The following is a 15,388-nucleotide window of genomic DNA, read 5'->3' as shown; positions in this document are numbered from 1 at the left end:
TTAGTGGCCAGCACTGAGGATGCCCAAGAAACAGAGTGTGTCCTGGGAAGTAGCTTTCGGGCAATTCTTGATGTCCTTGATGTCTTTACCCTATGTGAAGTCATGTTGATCTCTAACAGCAAAAACAGAAGCTTCCAGTAGCTGAACATCTTTTCACAGATAGCTGTCCATCTGAGATGAGATTTTTGGGAAGGTGTGACATCATCACACCACTGCCTGCATAAAGACTTAGCCTTGTGCTTTCATAGTGTCTCCAGGTCTTCCTAAGCCCATTTCTGTCTCTTTTTGTTTTGTTTTGTTTTTGTTTTTCAAGACAGGGTTTCTCTGTGTAGCTTTACGCCTTTCCTGGAACTCATTCTGTAGCCCAGGCAGGCCTGGAACTCACCAGAGATTCACCTGCCTCTGCCTCCCGAGTGCTGGGATTGAAGGCATGTGCCACCACCACCACCCGGCCCATTGCTTTCTCTTGGTGCTTCAGAAGGCTCCTTCTTACTGTGATAGCACATAGGCTTCTTTTCAGTACTTGCTCGTGTCTCCCACCTGGCTTCCCAAAGTTGTAATTGGAATTTTCTTTGGGCTGCCAACCAGCTCCCAAATAAAGACAGGGAGACTTATTGTTAATTATGAAATGCTCAGCTTGTCCCAGTAGCTCTTTTAACTTAATTTAACCTGTTTATATTCATCTACATTTTGCCTCAAGGCTTTTTACCTTTCTTTCATTCTGTATGTGCTACTTTCCTGCTTCCTCCCTGCCTGACTGGCTGGCCCCTGGCATCTCTTTTTCTCTCTTCCCTGGGGCCTAAATTCCTCCTCCTACCTACTCTCCCTGCCTGGAAGTCCTGCCTGTATCTCCTTCCTTGCTATTTATTGGCAGTTAGCTTTTTAACAGACCAATCAGGTGCCTTAGTCAGGCAAGGTAAAACAGCAGCACACCTCTACATAATTAAACAAGTGCAGCACATCTTCACATGGTTAAACAAATGCAATACATCTTTATATAGTTAAACAAATATTCCACAACACTAAGTAGTCTGCTTGTCTGGTATTGTTTGTATCCCATAATTTCTGTGCATCATTTAGAGTTTAGCCAAATTGGGCTCCTTTCTATACAATGAATATTTCCACCTCTTAGCTTTCTCTCATGCTTACTTGCCTGGGTTATTCTTTCACACCCAGAGCATGTTTTTGAAATCCTAACCACACATTGAGGCATTAATGAAAAGAACGGCTTTTTCATGCCATCTTCCATCACCTGTGTAGACAGCAGTAAGTTACCGTTTTTCTTAGGTATGACTCCCCAAATATGTCCGATTTCTTCTGTTACCTATTTCTGTTAAGTAAGGAAAATTATTAAACTAGATATCTTTCAGTCCTCCATGGATGACATCTGACACAGGGCTTTGGATTGTGATAGTCCTAAGAGAGTTGTTACATGAGTGGATACAGTGTGGGAACTATTTCCCAAGTGTGTGAAGGCAATATACTGACTGTAGAGTTTTGACTAATTCATTCATGGAGTATATACTGTGTTAATCTAGCTTTCAAAAGTTTTCAGAACTGTGAGTTTCTTAAAACATGAGCCATCTGACAAGTAAAAAATCCACATTTTTGAAATGGGAAAATGTTCAGGAAATATTTTTATAGTGAGTTATTGGGTGATTGTAGCTAGAGTTTTCCTGCCTGGCCCACAGTCAGGACAAACTCTCTCACCTGCCAGTCCCACAGCCACTCAGACCCGACCAAGTAAACACAGAGACTTATATTGGTTACAAACTGTATGGCCATGGCAGGCTTCTTGCTAACTGTTCTTACAGCTTAAATTAATCCATTTCTATTAATCTATACCTTGCCATGTGGCTTGTGGCTTACCGGTACTTTACATCTTCCTTGTCCTGATGGCGGCTGGCAGTGTCTCTCTCATCCAGCTTCCTGTTCTCTCAATTCTCCTCTCTGTTAGTCCCGCCTATACTTCCTGCCTGGCCATTGACCAATCAGTGATTTATTCATTGACCAATCAGCAACACATTTGACATACAGACCATCCCACAGCACTTCCCCTTTTCTTTTCTTAAAAAGGAAGATTTTAACCTTTACACATCTCCAAAGTCAGCTTGGTATATTTAGGAATTTGGGCGTAGCTTCTCTTACTACTTCCTGCTGGAGGGGGGCGCTGTATCTTATGGGGACACAAAGAATATTTTAGGATTATGGAGTAGTCCATGAGGGTGTATCATCTGAGCCAGTTGCCTTGAAACGGTTCTGGATGTTGGATCATCTGGGCCATGGTGTCATCGGAGACCTTTCAGGGGGTCTTGGCTGGTCAAACCTGATGTGTCTTAATCTGGAACAAATCCATAGCCTCTGGCTTTCTGTGGAAACAAAAGCAGAGCCTCCTTTCCAAAGCAACATATCCTTACATCCAAATTTTGAAGTCAAGGTACCTTTAAAATATACATTTTGGCATAACTCAACAGCTTTTGTAATCAAATGTTTTTCTTTAGTTACGAATATCAAAGAGAACATAATCCAGATTCTCTGTGTGGTAGCCATCTTTACGTGGCTTATTTTTTTATATTAGCTTGAGCCTATTGCTTTGAACTGTAGCCTTCTAAGCCTGAAATGGCACTGGTGCTGCTGGCTCCACCCACTTCAGCTTCCCAACATGGCGGTGGTACGTTTTCCACCAGCTCTGGGAGCCATCAACTCTCGGAAATAGTGGGTCTATGTTTCTATCAAAGCAGCGTGTAGCCCAGAAACCTCTTTTTTTTTTTGTTTTGTACTAGCAAAGGCTAAATCCACCACACAATTTAATGTGCCACTTGCAGAGGCCTCATTCCCACCATACTGTAGGTCGAGCATGCACACACGCTAGGAACCTGCCAGTAGCTCAAACTGGCAGCTGCCGCTCATTTGAGAGAGATAATTAGGAAGCTGTTTTTAGCTCCGTTTTAGAATCTTTTTTCTCAGTTCTTAGGTGGAAACTCTTGCCCCACGTTGGGCGCCATTTGTAGCTAAAGTTTTCCTGCCTGGCCCACAGTCAGGACAAATCTCTTGACACCCGCCAGTCCCACAGCCATTCAGACCCGATCAAGTAAACACAGAGACTTATATTGGTTACAAACTGTATGGCCATGGCAGGCTCCTTGCTAACTGTTCTTACAGCGTAAATTAATCCATTTCCATTAATCTATACCTTGCCACATGGCTCGTGGCTTACCGGCATCTTTACATGCTGTTTCTCATCATGGCGGCTGGCAATGTCTCCCTGACTCAGCCTTCCACTTCCCAGCTTTATTCTCCTCCTTGTCCGCCTATACTTCCTGCCTGGCCACGGGCCAATCAGTGATTTATTTACCAACCAATCAGAGCAACACATGTGCCATACAGAACATCCCACAGCACAATGACGATCCTTCATTTTATTTGGTTTCTTTTCTTGTCTTATTGAAGTTCATAGACTGTTACTTTGTTTCTATCCTCTACCCAGTCCTTTAAGACTACTGCCTTGGTTATCTGTGGCTGACTATTCTCCAGACATCTATGGGCCTAATCCACTACAGCCACGGCTTGTTTGTTCCCCGTCATGGTGGTCAGTAGTTGGGACTAGCATGAACTGGTCATTCCTTCTTTTGGTCCCACTCACATTGTTGATACCAGCTTTCCCACTCTTTCTTGAGAAATGTTTCTTGACCTTAGGCGCTTTTCAGATGTATCCATTGGGACTGAGCTCCACAACTCTGTGCTTTGATTGGTTGTAGTTTTCGGTAATTGTCTCCCTCGGTTTCAAAGTGACCTTTCCTTGATAAGGGGTGAGGACTACACAAACTGTGGGTACAAAAACAAATATCTAGGGTGTAATCAGGGATTACGTTTAGTGAAGTGTGGTTGTAGCTTCTCTAAGATCCATGACTTCACTAGCCTTGGGTAGTTGGTTAGGTTTCCAGTACCAGGCATGATTTCTCTCTCAGTGATCAGGTCTGAAGTCCATTTAGAGAGATGTCGGTTACCACCAACCACTCCTGCACACTGAGGGTTATCATTCCATGCTGGTGGTTGCTGTGATTCATAGGTGTCATAACTGGGTAATTGGTTGCTTCCCTTCTTTGGAAGGTTTCATGGAGCCTCCTACTATCATGAAAGCTACTCCTTAGGGAGGAGGTACTCAGGTCAGTTCCAACTCAGATTTTCTGGGCCCTGTGTCTGAAGTGAATGGTTTCTTCAGCAATGGGGACTTACTTTATACCTCTAGGGGCAACCAAGGACAATAGCAATAGCCTGTCATCTTTTGGGGAGTCTAATGTCAGAAGCTGTACCCGTAAAGTCTCACCAACATGACTGCCTAAACGTGAGCTGAATAAGGACAACTACAGTAGACACGCCTAAGTGGACAGGGGAACGACTGTGAGGCCTCAACCCTACACAAAGGACTACAGGCAGCTAAGGAATGCTGAGAGGGGGAGACAGAGTCTTCCCCAGGGAAGAGCACAGCGATTGATTGTCCAATACCAACTGAAACTAGGTACATACAAGTGACATTACAGAGACTGGGCAGGTTGTATTTAGCAATATAAATGTATATACGTGCACATATATTCATTGAACAGCAACCAATGAAACAAGAGGTTATAGATTTGAAAAACAGCAAGGTGGAGTATGTAGGAGGGCTTAGAGGGAGGAAAAGGAAGGAGGAAATGATGTTATTATAACTCCTTCCCAAAAAGAAATAAGTAGGAATAATAACCTATTATACTAAGTTCCCTTTCAACTGGAATAGAAACAGTGACCTGAATAATTTCCTAGTGTTACAAAATTTCCAGGACTAGCTGGAGACCCAATCGTAGAAGAATAAGGGAGCTCTGAACCAGGAGTCATGGAAGCCAAACCCAAGCTCTACTACTTTTGAGGCAGAGGCAGGATGGAGTCCATCTGCCGGCTGCTGGCTGCAGCAGGAGTAGAGTTTGAAGAAGAATTTCTTGAGACAAGAGAACAGTATGGGAAGTTGCAAAAGGATGGGCGCCTGCTTTTTGACCAGGTACCTTTGGTTGAAATTGATGGAATGCTGCTGACACAGTCTAGAGCCATCCTCAGCTACCTTACTGCCTAGTACAACTTGTATGGGAAGGACCTGAAGGAGAGAGCCAGGATTGACATGTATGCTGATGGCACTCTGGACCTGATGATAATGATCGCCTGTGTTCCATTTAAACCCCCTGAGAAAAAAGAGGACAACTATGCTTTAATCGTGAAGAGAGCTAAAACCCGTTACTTCCCTGTCTTTGAAAAGATTTTAAAAGACCACAGGGAAGCTTTTCTTGTTGGCAACCAGCTCAGTTGGGTAGACATACAGCTGTTAGAAGCCATTTTGATGGTGGAAGAACTCAGCCCTCCCATGCTGTTCGACTTCCCTCTGCTGCAGGCATTTAAGACAAGAATCAGCAACATTCCTGCAATTAAAAAGTTTCTGCAGCCTGGGAGTCAGAGGAAGCCACCTCCAGATGACCACTATGTTAAGGTGGTCAGGAATGTCCTGAAGTTCTAGTGGCAGCAGGTGTTAAGGAGGCTACAGCAAGGATCCAATTGCAGCGTCGCCATAGGCCAGCTACGGAGCAATGCAGGAGCAAAGGATAGATCCCAGGAGTCTTGAGCAGTAGTAGAATATTTTTTAAGGGGTGTTACTTTTGTTTATGTTGCATTTGTTTAACTCTATGAAGCTGAGTTACTGTGCCTGTGTAAAACACCTGATGGTCTAATAAAGAACTGGCCAATAGCAAGGCAGGAGAAAGGATGGGCGGGGCTAGTAGCCAGAGAGAATGTAGAGGGAAAATCTGGGAGGAGAGCTAGATCTAGCAGCTAGAGAAGGAGGAGAACTCCGGGGGCCAGCCACCCAGCTACACAGCAAGCCACAGAGAAAGAAGTTAGAGAACGGGAAAAAGCTCAGAGGCAAAAGTTAAACAGGTTAATTTAAGGAAAGCTGGCTAGAAACTAGAACAAGCTAAGGCCAGGCTTTCATAAGTAAGAAAAAAAAATTCCCAGGACTATTTCAGGAAAATTACTTGGTACTGCCTGCTTTCAGGGAGAGCAAGCAATTTAGTATATTAGGAAAAAAGTCCAAACAGATGGAATTTGGCATCCCTGGTGCTTATACAAAGAACACATGTCAAGGGAACCTTGGTTTCCTCTGTTCAGTGCCTTCCCCGCCAAAAGTGAGAATTAGAGGAAACTTCTGACATGTCTCTTCCTTCCAACTTGTCATTAATTAATAGAAAGTTTCCCTTTCAGTTAAAGGCTAAGGTTTTCTAGGATGATCAGTTACAACAGTGTGATCTTACTCCTTTTTTCCACATTAATTTATTATGCAGAGGATACCACAGTGCATACATAGGGATTGTTTCACTCCTTCTCCTATGCAGGACACAGGGATTGAACTCAAGTTTTTAGGCTTGGTGATGAATTTCTTTACCCACTGAGCTTATCTCACTGAGCCCTCTTTCTCATAGTCTTGTATGGCTGTCCCTTTCTAAATGGCAGTTGCCTTTTCTTAATATACTTTAATTATAAGTGATATTTTTGTCCAAGAGACTCCTTGAATGACTAGGGAATGGCTTATTTGATAGAGTACTTGCCACACAGCGTGAGGATCTAGTTCAGATTCCCAGCACTTACATAAAAGCCAGACCATCTGTAACCCTGATGCAGAGAGGAAGAGGGGAGAGGAGGAGGCAGGTGGGTTCCTGGTGCTCATTGGCTACTCAGCCTAGCAAATCAGTGAAATCCAGGTTCACTGTCTCAAAAGAGACTCTGTCTCAAGAAATAAGGTGGGGAACAATTGAGAAATGCACCCAATATTGACCTCTGGTCTCCCCATGCATATGCCTGTTTGTGCATGTACACCTCCTTGCACAGAGCACGTGAACACATGCATATCACACACACACACACACACACACACACACACACACACACACACACACACACACACAAAACTCCTTGAAAATGTTGTGACATCATTTAAATGTCCTAAAAGTGTTGTGACAGCATTTAAATCCTTTATTATCTTCCCCATGGACCACTCCCCAATGACTTTTGTCTACTGCTCTGTCTCTAATTTTTTTGACTTCTGCATTCTCATGAGAAGTGTGAACTTCCAAAGGGACCTACTTCAAGAATAGAGGGGTTGGGCTTTTTAGCTTTCTAATCGACCACTTAAAAATATAGTCAAAATTTAAGGTTAGGTAAATTGTCAGCATGATTTCTTTGTTGTTATTTTTGTTGTTGTTTTGAGACAGGCTCTCACTGACCTCGAACTTGTAATCCCCCTGCCTCAGCTTCCCAAGTTCTGAAATTACAGGTGTGACTCCCCACACCTAGCCAAGTATAATGTCTTAAACTTTTTCTCAAATTTTTTAAACTTTTCCCCTTTTATTAAACGGATTCTTCCCTCATACAGTGTAATCTGAATACAGTTTCCTCTCTCTACCCAGCTTCTGTCCCACCCAGACCCCACTCCCTTTCTATCATTTATTAGAAAAGAACAGGGAGAAGGAAGATTTTGGATGAGCATGTATGTGCTATTGAAACACTTCAAGACGGCAGAAGGAACAGAGGTCGTATTCTGATTACTGAACAATAGGAGTTGTTTGTTGTTAAGTGAGAAAACGGTGCTTATGGCCCTTAAGTAAAAATATGCAGTGATGCTGCATAAAAGGAAAACTGTCTCAGGAAGGTGAAATTGTATTAAATATAAGTCATTCAGAAACAAAGCCTAAAAGTATAAGTAAGGGCCACCTAGGTCATTATAAAATTAGACATAAGAATATTCATGAATTCGTTTGTATTTGCATAAATGTAACTTCTTTATGCAATTAGCAGAAGAACCATCTTCCACAAGTACTTTCACAGTCACATGAGCCCACATTTGTATCAAACCACTTGGTTTTAAAAGAAAGTCGGGATCCTTGAAAATCTTGAAGTACAGCTTTGTTAAATACAGCAAACATAATTGTGGTTTTGAAACACTTGCAGATTGCTTTACTATTGGGGGAGGGGCATGTGTGTGCCACAGCACATGTAGAGGTCAGAGGTCAACCTCATGTCAGTCCTTGTTTTATTCCTTTATTGAGACAGGATCTCTTGTTTGTTTGCAACTGTACACCAGGATGGCTGGTCCATTAGTTTCTGGGGATTCAAGTATTCTGTTGTCTCTAGTCTTGTCAAAGGGGCAACACGACTGTGCTCAGGTTTGTGGGAATTTTGGAGATCTGAACTTAGGCCCTCATGCTTACCGAGTGTGTATGATCCCACAAAGTGTGCCATCCCAACACTTGCAGATCTTTTGATACTACCTTCAGGACCCCCGCCAAAAAATGAATGTATAATTTGATCTTCGAAGCATCTGGAATTTAACAGACTAAAGTGAAAACACACCTGAAAGACTAGGTTGTTATACCTGGCTACCATACACCCAACAAATATTGGATCATTTGGACCATCTCTTCAACATGGAAGTCTAGTGGTAGGTCAAGCCAGCATGTGCTCTGTGGGAAATAAAAGAATAGAAAAGGAGAAAATAGTTTTGTAGAGGGAGCAAGTGTTATGGGGAGCATGGGAGCAGAAAAACCTTGTAACACAAATCTTAAAAGGTCTTATTAATAAAAACAAACCCAGAAGCCAGAGATTGGGGTGAACACTGAAAGATCAGAGAAACAAAACAAGCCACAGCCAACCTCGCCTCACCAATTCCTCAGCTGATCTTGTTTCCTTAAACTGAAAGCTTGTTTCCTTAAACTGAAAGTCCTCACTCTAATGGATCTCAGCTGAACTGATGTTCAAAAGCCTAAAAGCTTAAAAAAGCCTCTAGTTCCTGGTCATCATGCCTTATATACCTTTCTGCTTCCTGCCATCACTTTCTGGGATTAAAGGCGTGTGTCTTTCCCAAGCAAAGACGTGAGATCTCAAGTGCTGGGATTAAAGGTGTGTGCCACCACACCTGGCTCTGTTCCTAGTGTGGCCTTGAACTTGGAGATCCACAGGCATCTCTGCCTCCCAAGTGATAGGATTAAAGGCGTGTGTGCCACCATTTTCTGGCCTCTGTGTCTATCTAGTGGCTGTTCTGTTCTTTGACCCCAGATAAATTTATCAGGGTGCACAATATATTGGGGAACACAATAGCACCACAAACCCTCTTGTCACAGAGGGCAGAATACAATCAAGATATAAACTGGAGCCCTGGAAGGGGAACCAGGGTGACAGCTGTAGGGTTCCATTCCCACAGAATACTGCTGAGAACGACAGAACCAAACATCTAATGGGCTTAAGGAGCACATTAGGGAACCTGGCCAGATGGCGGTGAGAGGTCTATGGCCCGTTACCGTTGTATTACATTGACTATACGTATTAATTCATGTTCTTTCATGTAAATCAGTATTGCTCTGACTCTAGGGCCTGAGATGTTCATACATTCAGTATGTCTAAGACTGGCTAAAACAAGAGTCTGTCTGGCCTTGAAGGTGCTTTGCTATTCTCCAATTTTTTGTTGTTGTTTGTTTTTCTGGTCCAGGGTTTCATGTAGCTTAGGCTGGCTGTATTTTTAGAGCAATTACTATTCATGGCACAGTGTAGATACTGAGACAAATTTTCTGGGGATTAGACAACCAGAAAATAGAACATCAAGGCAATCTGCTGAGACCCTTAAATAACAGTATCTGCAGAGAGAACCCTTAGTGGAACTAACCCAGAGTGATTAGAGCAGTGCCTACTGAAGACACCTGTTTCAAACCTGAAGCATCCCAAACCACACCAGTTTAATGTGCGGGGAGCGAGAAGCAGATGTCTGTGGGGTTCATGCATACACAAGACTCCCAGGAGAGCTGTCTGCACCCCAGATTGTTGTAATTCTCAAGGAATTTGTTATTATTAACCGATCGTTTGTTTTGTTCTTAGAGAAACATGCTGCCCATAAGTAGAAACTTCCTCTTGCCATCTTTTCACACGGTGTTACCATCTTCTCGGAAACAGGCCCTTCAGGTGCAACCCTAGCTTGCAGCCAGGTGGGCATAACCTTGGTAAGAAACAGTGAGATTCTTTTTCGAAACAACTTTTCTTCAACTTTTACACAATTTTGTTATGCTTAGTTTCTAAGAACACAACAAGTCTATTCTGATAACAGATTTTTAAGTCTACAATCATTTTTACTGACTGGAAGTACAGTAAAATGTTGTCCAGTAAATACTTCAGCACTGACTCATCTTGCTTAACGGAACACCATTGCAATAAAATACATTCATAATGGGTGTTGTCCTCTCCCCTAAGCTGCCAGCAGCTGTCATTCTATGCTCTGATTTGGGGAACTTGCCGGAGTATAGGTGGAATTATACTATTGGCCTCTCTGAATAGCCTACATCACTTAGTATAATGTCTTCAAGGTTTGTTCATTTGTTGAATGTCGATGGACATGATGGACATTCCTGTTGTCTGTGCAATGTCAAATAGGAGTAGTGTTGCAATGAACTTTGAGACCTCTTTGAGACGTTGAGTTTAACTTTTGAGAGTATAAATACCCAGAAGTGGACTTGCTGGATCATATGGTAGTTTCACTTTGTAAAACTTTTGGAGGACCTGTATTGTCTCCCAACCCTACCCCACAGCAGTGTACAAAGCTCATTTATCTCCACCAGCTGATCATCATTTGCTTTTTTTCTTTTATAACTGCCACCCAAAAAGGAATGGGGTAAACTGTTCCTGCGGCTTTTATTTGAATTTCTGTGATGATTAGTAAATGGAGCTTTTCCTCATGCACTAGGCACTCATGTGTCTGTCTTTCTAGAATGTGTATTAAGTCTTCTGCCTGAGTGTGATGAGAGTGTGCATCTTGAACTATTGACTGTAAGAGCTCCTTGTGTAATTTGTAGATTGCCTATAACCAGATGTGTGTTTTACAGATTTTTTTCCCTATTGCACAGCTTCTCAGCTTGTTTGTTGAATATTTCCTCTGTTATACAGGATATTTTCTTTGATTAATCACACTTACTTTTATTTTTGTTGTTGTTATGTCTATGAAATCATGAACAATGAGCCCCCATAATTCTGACTGTTCAAGTTACATCTTTTTCTCATTCTCAAAAAGTTGACATTTTGAATTTTTTTATGGGTTAATTTTACAATGGTGGCTGTGTAATGGGTGGGTGTTGTGTTTATTTAATTTTGCTTTATGAGACCTCATTATTGCTTCCTCTACCAGTTAGACAGAATGGGGTGGGGCATGTTTCAGGGTGATTTTGACCTGTATAGCACAGTTGTCCCACAGCATGGAGTTATGGGAATTTCATTACTGGTCTGCTTCATGGCCTGCTATCTAGAGTGGGTTCCATGGACATAGGACACTGGCAGCACTTGAGAACTTGCTGTAAATAGTCCATCTTTATCCCATGCTGCCCAAGGTTGCAGCAGGCATGATAACATGTCCTGCAGGTGGTTCATCTGCTGTGTGCTGCTTTGGGCTACTTTGTTTTCTACTGTTCAAAATCAGTAGACAGCTTACATTGTGTTTGGTAGTCATTGTTTTTGTTATATGCTACATTTTTTTTCTGTGTAAATACTATCTTTTGTTGGGAAATGGGGGGGGTGCACACACAATCATGCTTGCCCACACACCAAAACCAGAACAGAGTGGTCTATAGGGCAATTGTCTTAAAGCATTGTGCCCCAATTGAGTTAAAAGCTGTTGTATTGATTGCGGAGTTTTATAGCTAACTGAATTATTAATTTGGCTTCATTTGGCAGGTGGAAAGTTTTAAAACCAGAGATCTTATGACACACTGCTTTCTGGCATAGATCTCTTATGTTTCTCCTAAAGATATGCCAGTGCTGATGAATGTTTTATAATTTACCTGCATTGATATAAATATGTAACTACTATCTTTAAAAAACAGACATCCCATTTTGAAAATGCTTATTTTGTGCATTCTTCTTTCATGGAAAACAAATCTGTACTCTAAATGTAAAGCATAATGAAAGTGCTGCTTGGATCATAAGTGTTTGCTAGCCATAACAAATGCCTTCTTAGCTATCACTGTTTCAACCTTGAGGGAAATGACTTGTGTATTCACCCATATGCAGGTGTCTGCCAGTGCTTAAGCCCAGGAGCCCAGTAGATTTGAATACATTTTCAGAGACACACATGTCTTGGGTGTATTCTTTCTCCTCACTCCCCTCTCCTTGTGTAGGAAGAGAGATTGGACTAAAAAGGGATATTACATCCTTCTACATTAACCATCAACAAACCAACACACCAGGAGCATTTCAGACTTGGCTTTCTACAAAATGTAACCAGTTTTGCACAGTTTGACATATGTAAGGATACTGTACAAATGATATCCTGTTTTTAGAGATCTGAAAAACATACCAGTGTAAGAAAAGCTTCCTCAGGTATGTCTGTCTTGGTGTCTGGTGTCTGCATGTAGCTGAGGGTAGCTATGAATGCAAAGCAACACGAAATTGAACTTTTAAACATTTTGAGATTTTGCGTGGTGTGTGTGTGTGTGTGTGTGTGTGTGTGTGTGTGTGTGTGTGTGTGTGTGTTGTTGTTGTTGTTGTTGTTGTTACTGGATATTTTGAGTTTTGAGTGTGAACTTTGTAGATGATGTTGTCACGGTGATAGAGGGGTGCACATATCTGCTGGTGGCCTTCAGTAAAGTCGGTAAGTTCTGATTTATCCAACATTTCTAGCACTGTTATATGACCAGCATTGGTGAGTTGTGTGCCTGTTGGTAAGAATGTATTTTGTTTATAATAGACTTTGAGGCTCCTCACTCCTAACAGAGTTATTGCACATGCTGTCCTTGGTTGGTGTGCCTGAACAAGTCCTTGGTTTGAACTTCCCAATGGAACTATGGCAAAGCTACCTCAAAGTTAACTTGGAACTTGCTATGAAGCCCTGAACTTGCTGGGATTATAGGAGTAAGCCACTACACCATTAGTTCACAGCTTCTGCCTGTACCTACTTTTAAAAGTTAGCTTTATTACGATACACTGCCTCCTCTGGTGCCATCCCTGACCTGGCGTCTCTCACTCTCTATGCTGTACCTACACTGGTCTCCTTAGCATTTCTTGAACACACCAAACACTTCTTGTGGCTTCTCCCTCCCATGTGTGCCCTCTGATATACCCTTGAGTCTCCCCTTCATTTACCTTGCTATTCAGATATCCCTTCCTACCTCATTTACAACAACTCAGACTTCCTAATGAGTTTCATCTTAAATCATAGTGATATACTATAGCCATAGTTAAGGATGAAAAAAGGTTGAGTTTTCCTCGAAGTGGTTACTGGTCATACAGTAGAAGAAGCCAAAGCGTTTCGTTTCTTGTGGATTCTCCTATACACTATTAACAGATGTTCCGCCCGTGTTTTCTCCCCCCTGCCTTTCCACTGCCTTCAGCCAGCTGTTTTCTACACATTGTCTGCTGGTAGCAAGCATAGTTCCATAAAAATGGAGGCAATACAGGAGTGCTTCTGGTCTTTCATTTGCTTGAATAACTTTTTTTTCCACAGTCATAATTTTTATTGATTCTTTGGTAATTTCACATCATACACCCCAATCTCACCCATCTCCCAGTCCCTCCACATCTGCCCTTAACCCTTGTAGTGTTCCCCCAAAGGAAAACTTAAAAAGAAAGAATAAGAATAAAATAAAAAATAAATAAAATAAGAATATTAATTTAAAAAACAAAAATGAAAACAAATCAAACAAAAAAATCACTTCTGGCTCTTCCCCTCACCTGACTGACTGCAGTGGCCCAGACTGACTAACTCATCTACTTCTTCCCAGGCAAACATCCAGTGCTTGAATAACTTTTTTAATGTGATTGTTTTAATTTCCTGTAGAAATAATATTCCTGAAAGAAAAGCCCTTGAAGAAAGCTCTTGAACTCAGCTTTTTGACAGAAGACATTCTGAGGGAGTCCAGTGACAAAGCTGTGACATTAAAAATTGATGCCATTAAAATTGATTGAAGCTGGGTGTGTTGGTGCACACTTTTCATCCCAGCACTCAGGAAGCAGAGGCAGGAGGATAACTGAGTTCAAGGCCAGCCTGATCTACATAGCAAGTTTCAGGCTGGTTAAAGCTACATAGTGAGACCCTGTTTCCTGCCCCTCCCCCCCTCAAATTAATTGAGAAGGAAAGGTAGTCTGATTGTATTGTGGAAGTTAATATCTATTGTACCTAGAGGCATGTTCTCTATGTCCCCTTGCCCCAGGGTTTGAGAAAAGAAACAAGTGAATGGGCATGCATGGGAAGCCTGTATCTGCTTACACTGGTCCCTGATGCTAAAGTGGTAGGATGAAGGTAGAATGACAGCTAGACATCCTTAGTTTAATGTCGGGTCGTGGGAGGAGCTGAAGAAGAAAGGGTAGATGTCATGAAATTGCGTTGTACTCGTGCGTGAAAGCCTCCAAAGTTATTGAAGTTCAGTGAGCCCCAAGAAAGCAGGGCTGAGCTGCCATGGCCTGCCTCAGACTCAGGCTTGGTGGTATCTTGGGTCCAAGCTTACATACACATTTCCTCTGGCCTTCAGGATTTTACCCTCAGACTGCAAGTGTGTCAGATTTCCTTCGTCCTAAGGTTTTGGCAAACTTGAGCCACAGTGCTGGCTTCTCTGGTTCTCCATTAGGCAAATGGCCTACTGTATGTAGCCTTTGAAGCATCCATAATTGACAAGAGATAGAGAAAATGCAATCAAACAAGAATTAGTATGGGTGCATAGCTTATGACTATCTTCCCAACCTCACCAAATGCCATTTTATGCAGACTGAAAAGAGACTCAAGATGTAAACAGAAAATTAAGGGATTGTGTTTACTCCATTTCCAGGTAGAGGAAAAGAATATTAGTGTCTGTGGAATTGCTAAAGAAAAGATTCATATATTAAGCATATGAATTACAGCTTCACCTCAATCGTGTAGTTTTGGTTCAGTTTCTCAAAAAAGGAAAATACAGTCATATTATCATTGATACTCAAGATTCATCATGTATAGCCAAAGAGCATTTTGAAAAGACTAGAGGAGGGTGGAACAAGATATTGAAGTAGGATTCCCCACTCATCTTCCTCCCACAGAAATGTCAACCCAGTCTCTCTCCCCTTCCCAAGCCAAGGAAACCATGGATACCTTCCCAGCCACCAAGGAAACCAAGAGAAAGAAGTATTCAGTGCAGCCTGACTTCAGCACAGTAAAAAGATATGTGCTGAAGCGTAGAGCAACGTTTTTCCAACACTTACTGCATTTCCCACATCTGTCTTCAAGTTTACGTTCTTCTTCTGCTCTACTCTACAGTTAGTGTTGGTTCTCTGCTGCATCAGCACCATCCCTGTTCTAATCTGCGGCACTGTGGTATGG

At 42.1% G+C, this 15,388-nt stretch overlaps 1 protein-coding gene and 1 pseudogene across 2 annotated transcripts in view; both read left to right on the top strand.

The window, feature by feature from the left end:
* Rnf180 (ring finger protein 180) overlaps positions 1 to 15,388 on the top strand; it is a 176,796-nt gene that overhangs the window by 71,230 nt on the left and 90,178 nt on the right. The window lies entirely within an intron of this gene.
* Positions 4,841 to 5,593, top strand: LOC128113492 (glutathione S-transferase A4-like; annotated as a pseudogene).

Source organism: Peromyscus californicus, unplaced genomic scaffold (genome assembly GCF_007827085.1).
Source record: "Peromyscus californicus insignis strain IS unplaced genomic scaffold, ASM782708v3 Scaffold_18__1_contigs__length_77618521, whole genome shotgun sequence".
NCBI classification, from domain to species: Eukaryota; Metazoa; Chordata; class Mammalia; order Rodentia; family Cricetidae; genus Peromyscus; species Peromyscus californicus.
This window is presented reverse-complemented; position numbering and strand designations above follow the sequence as displayed.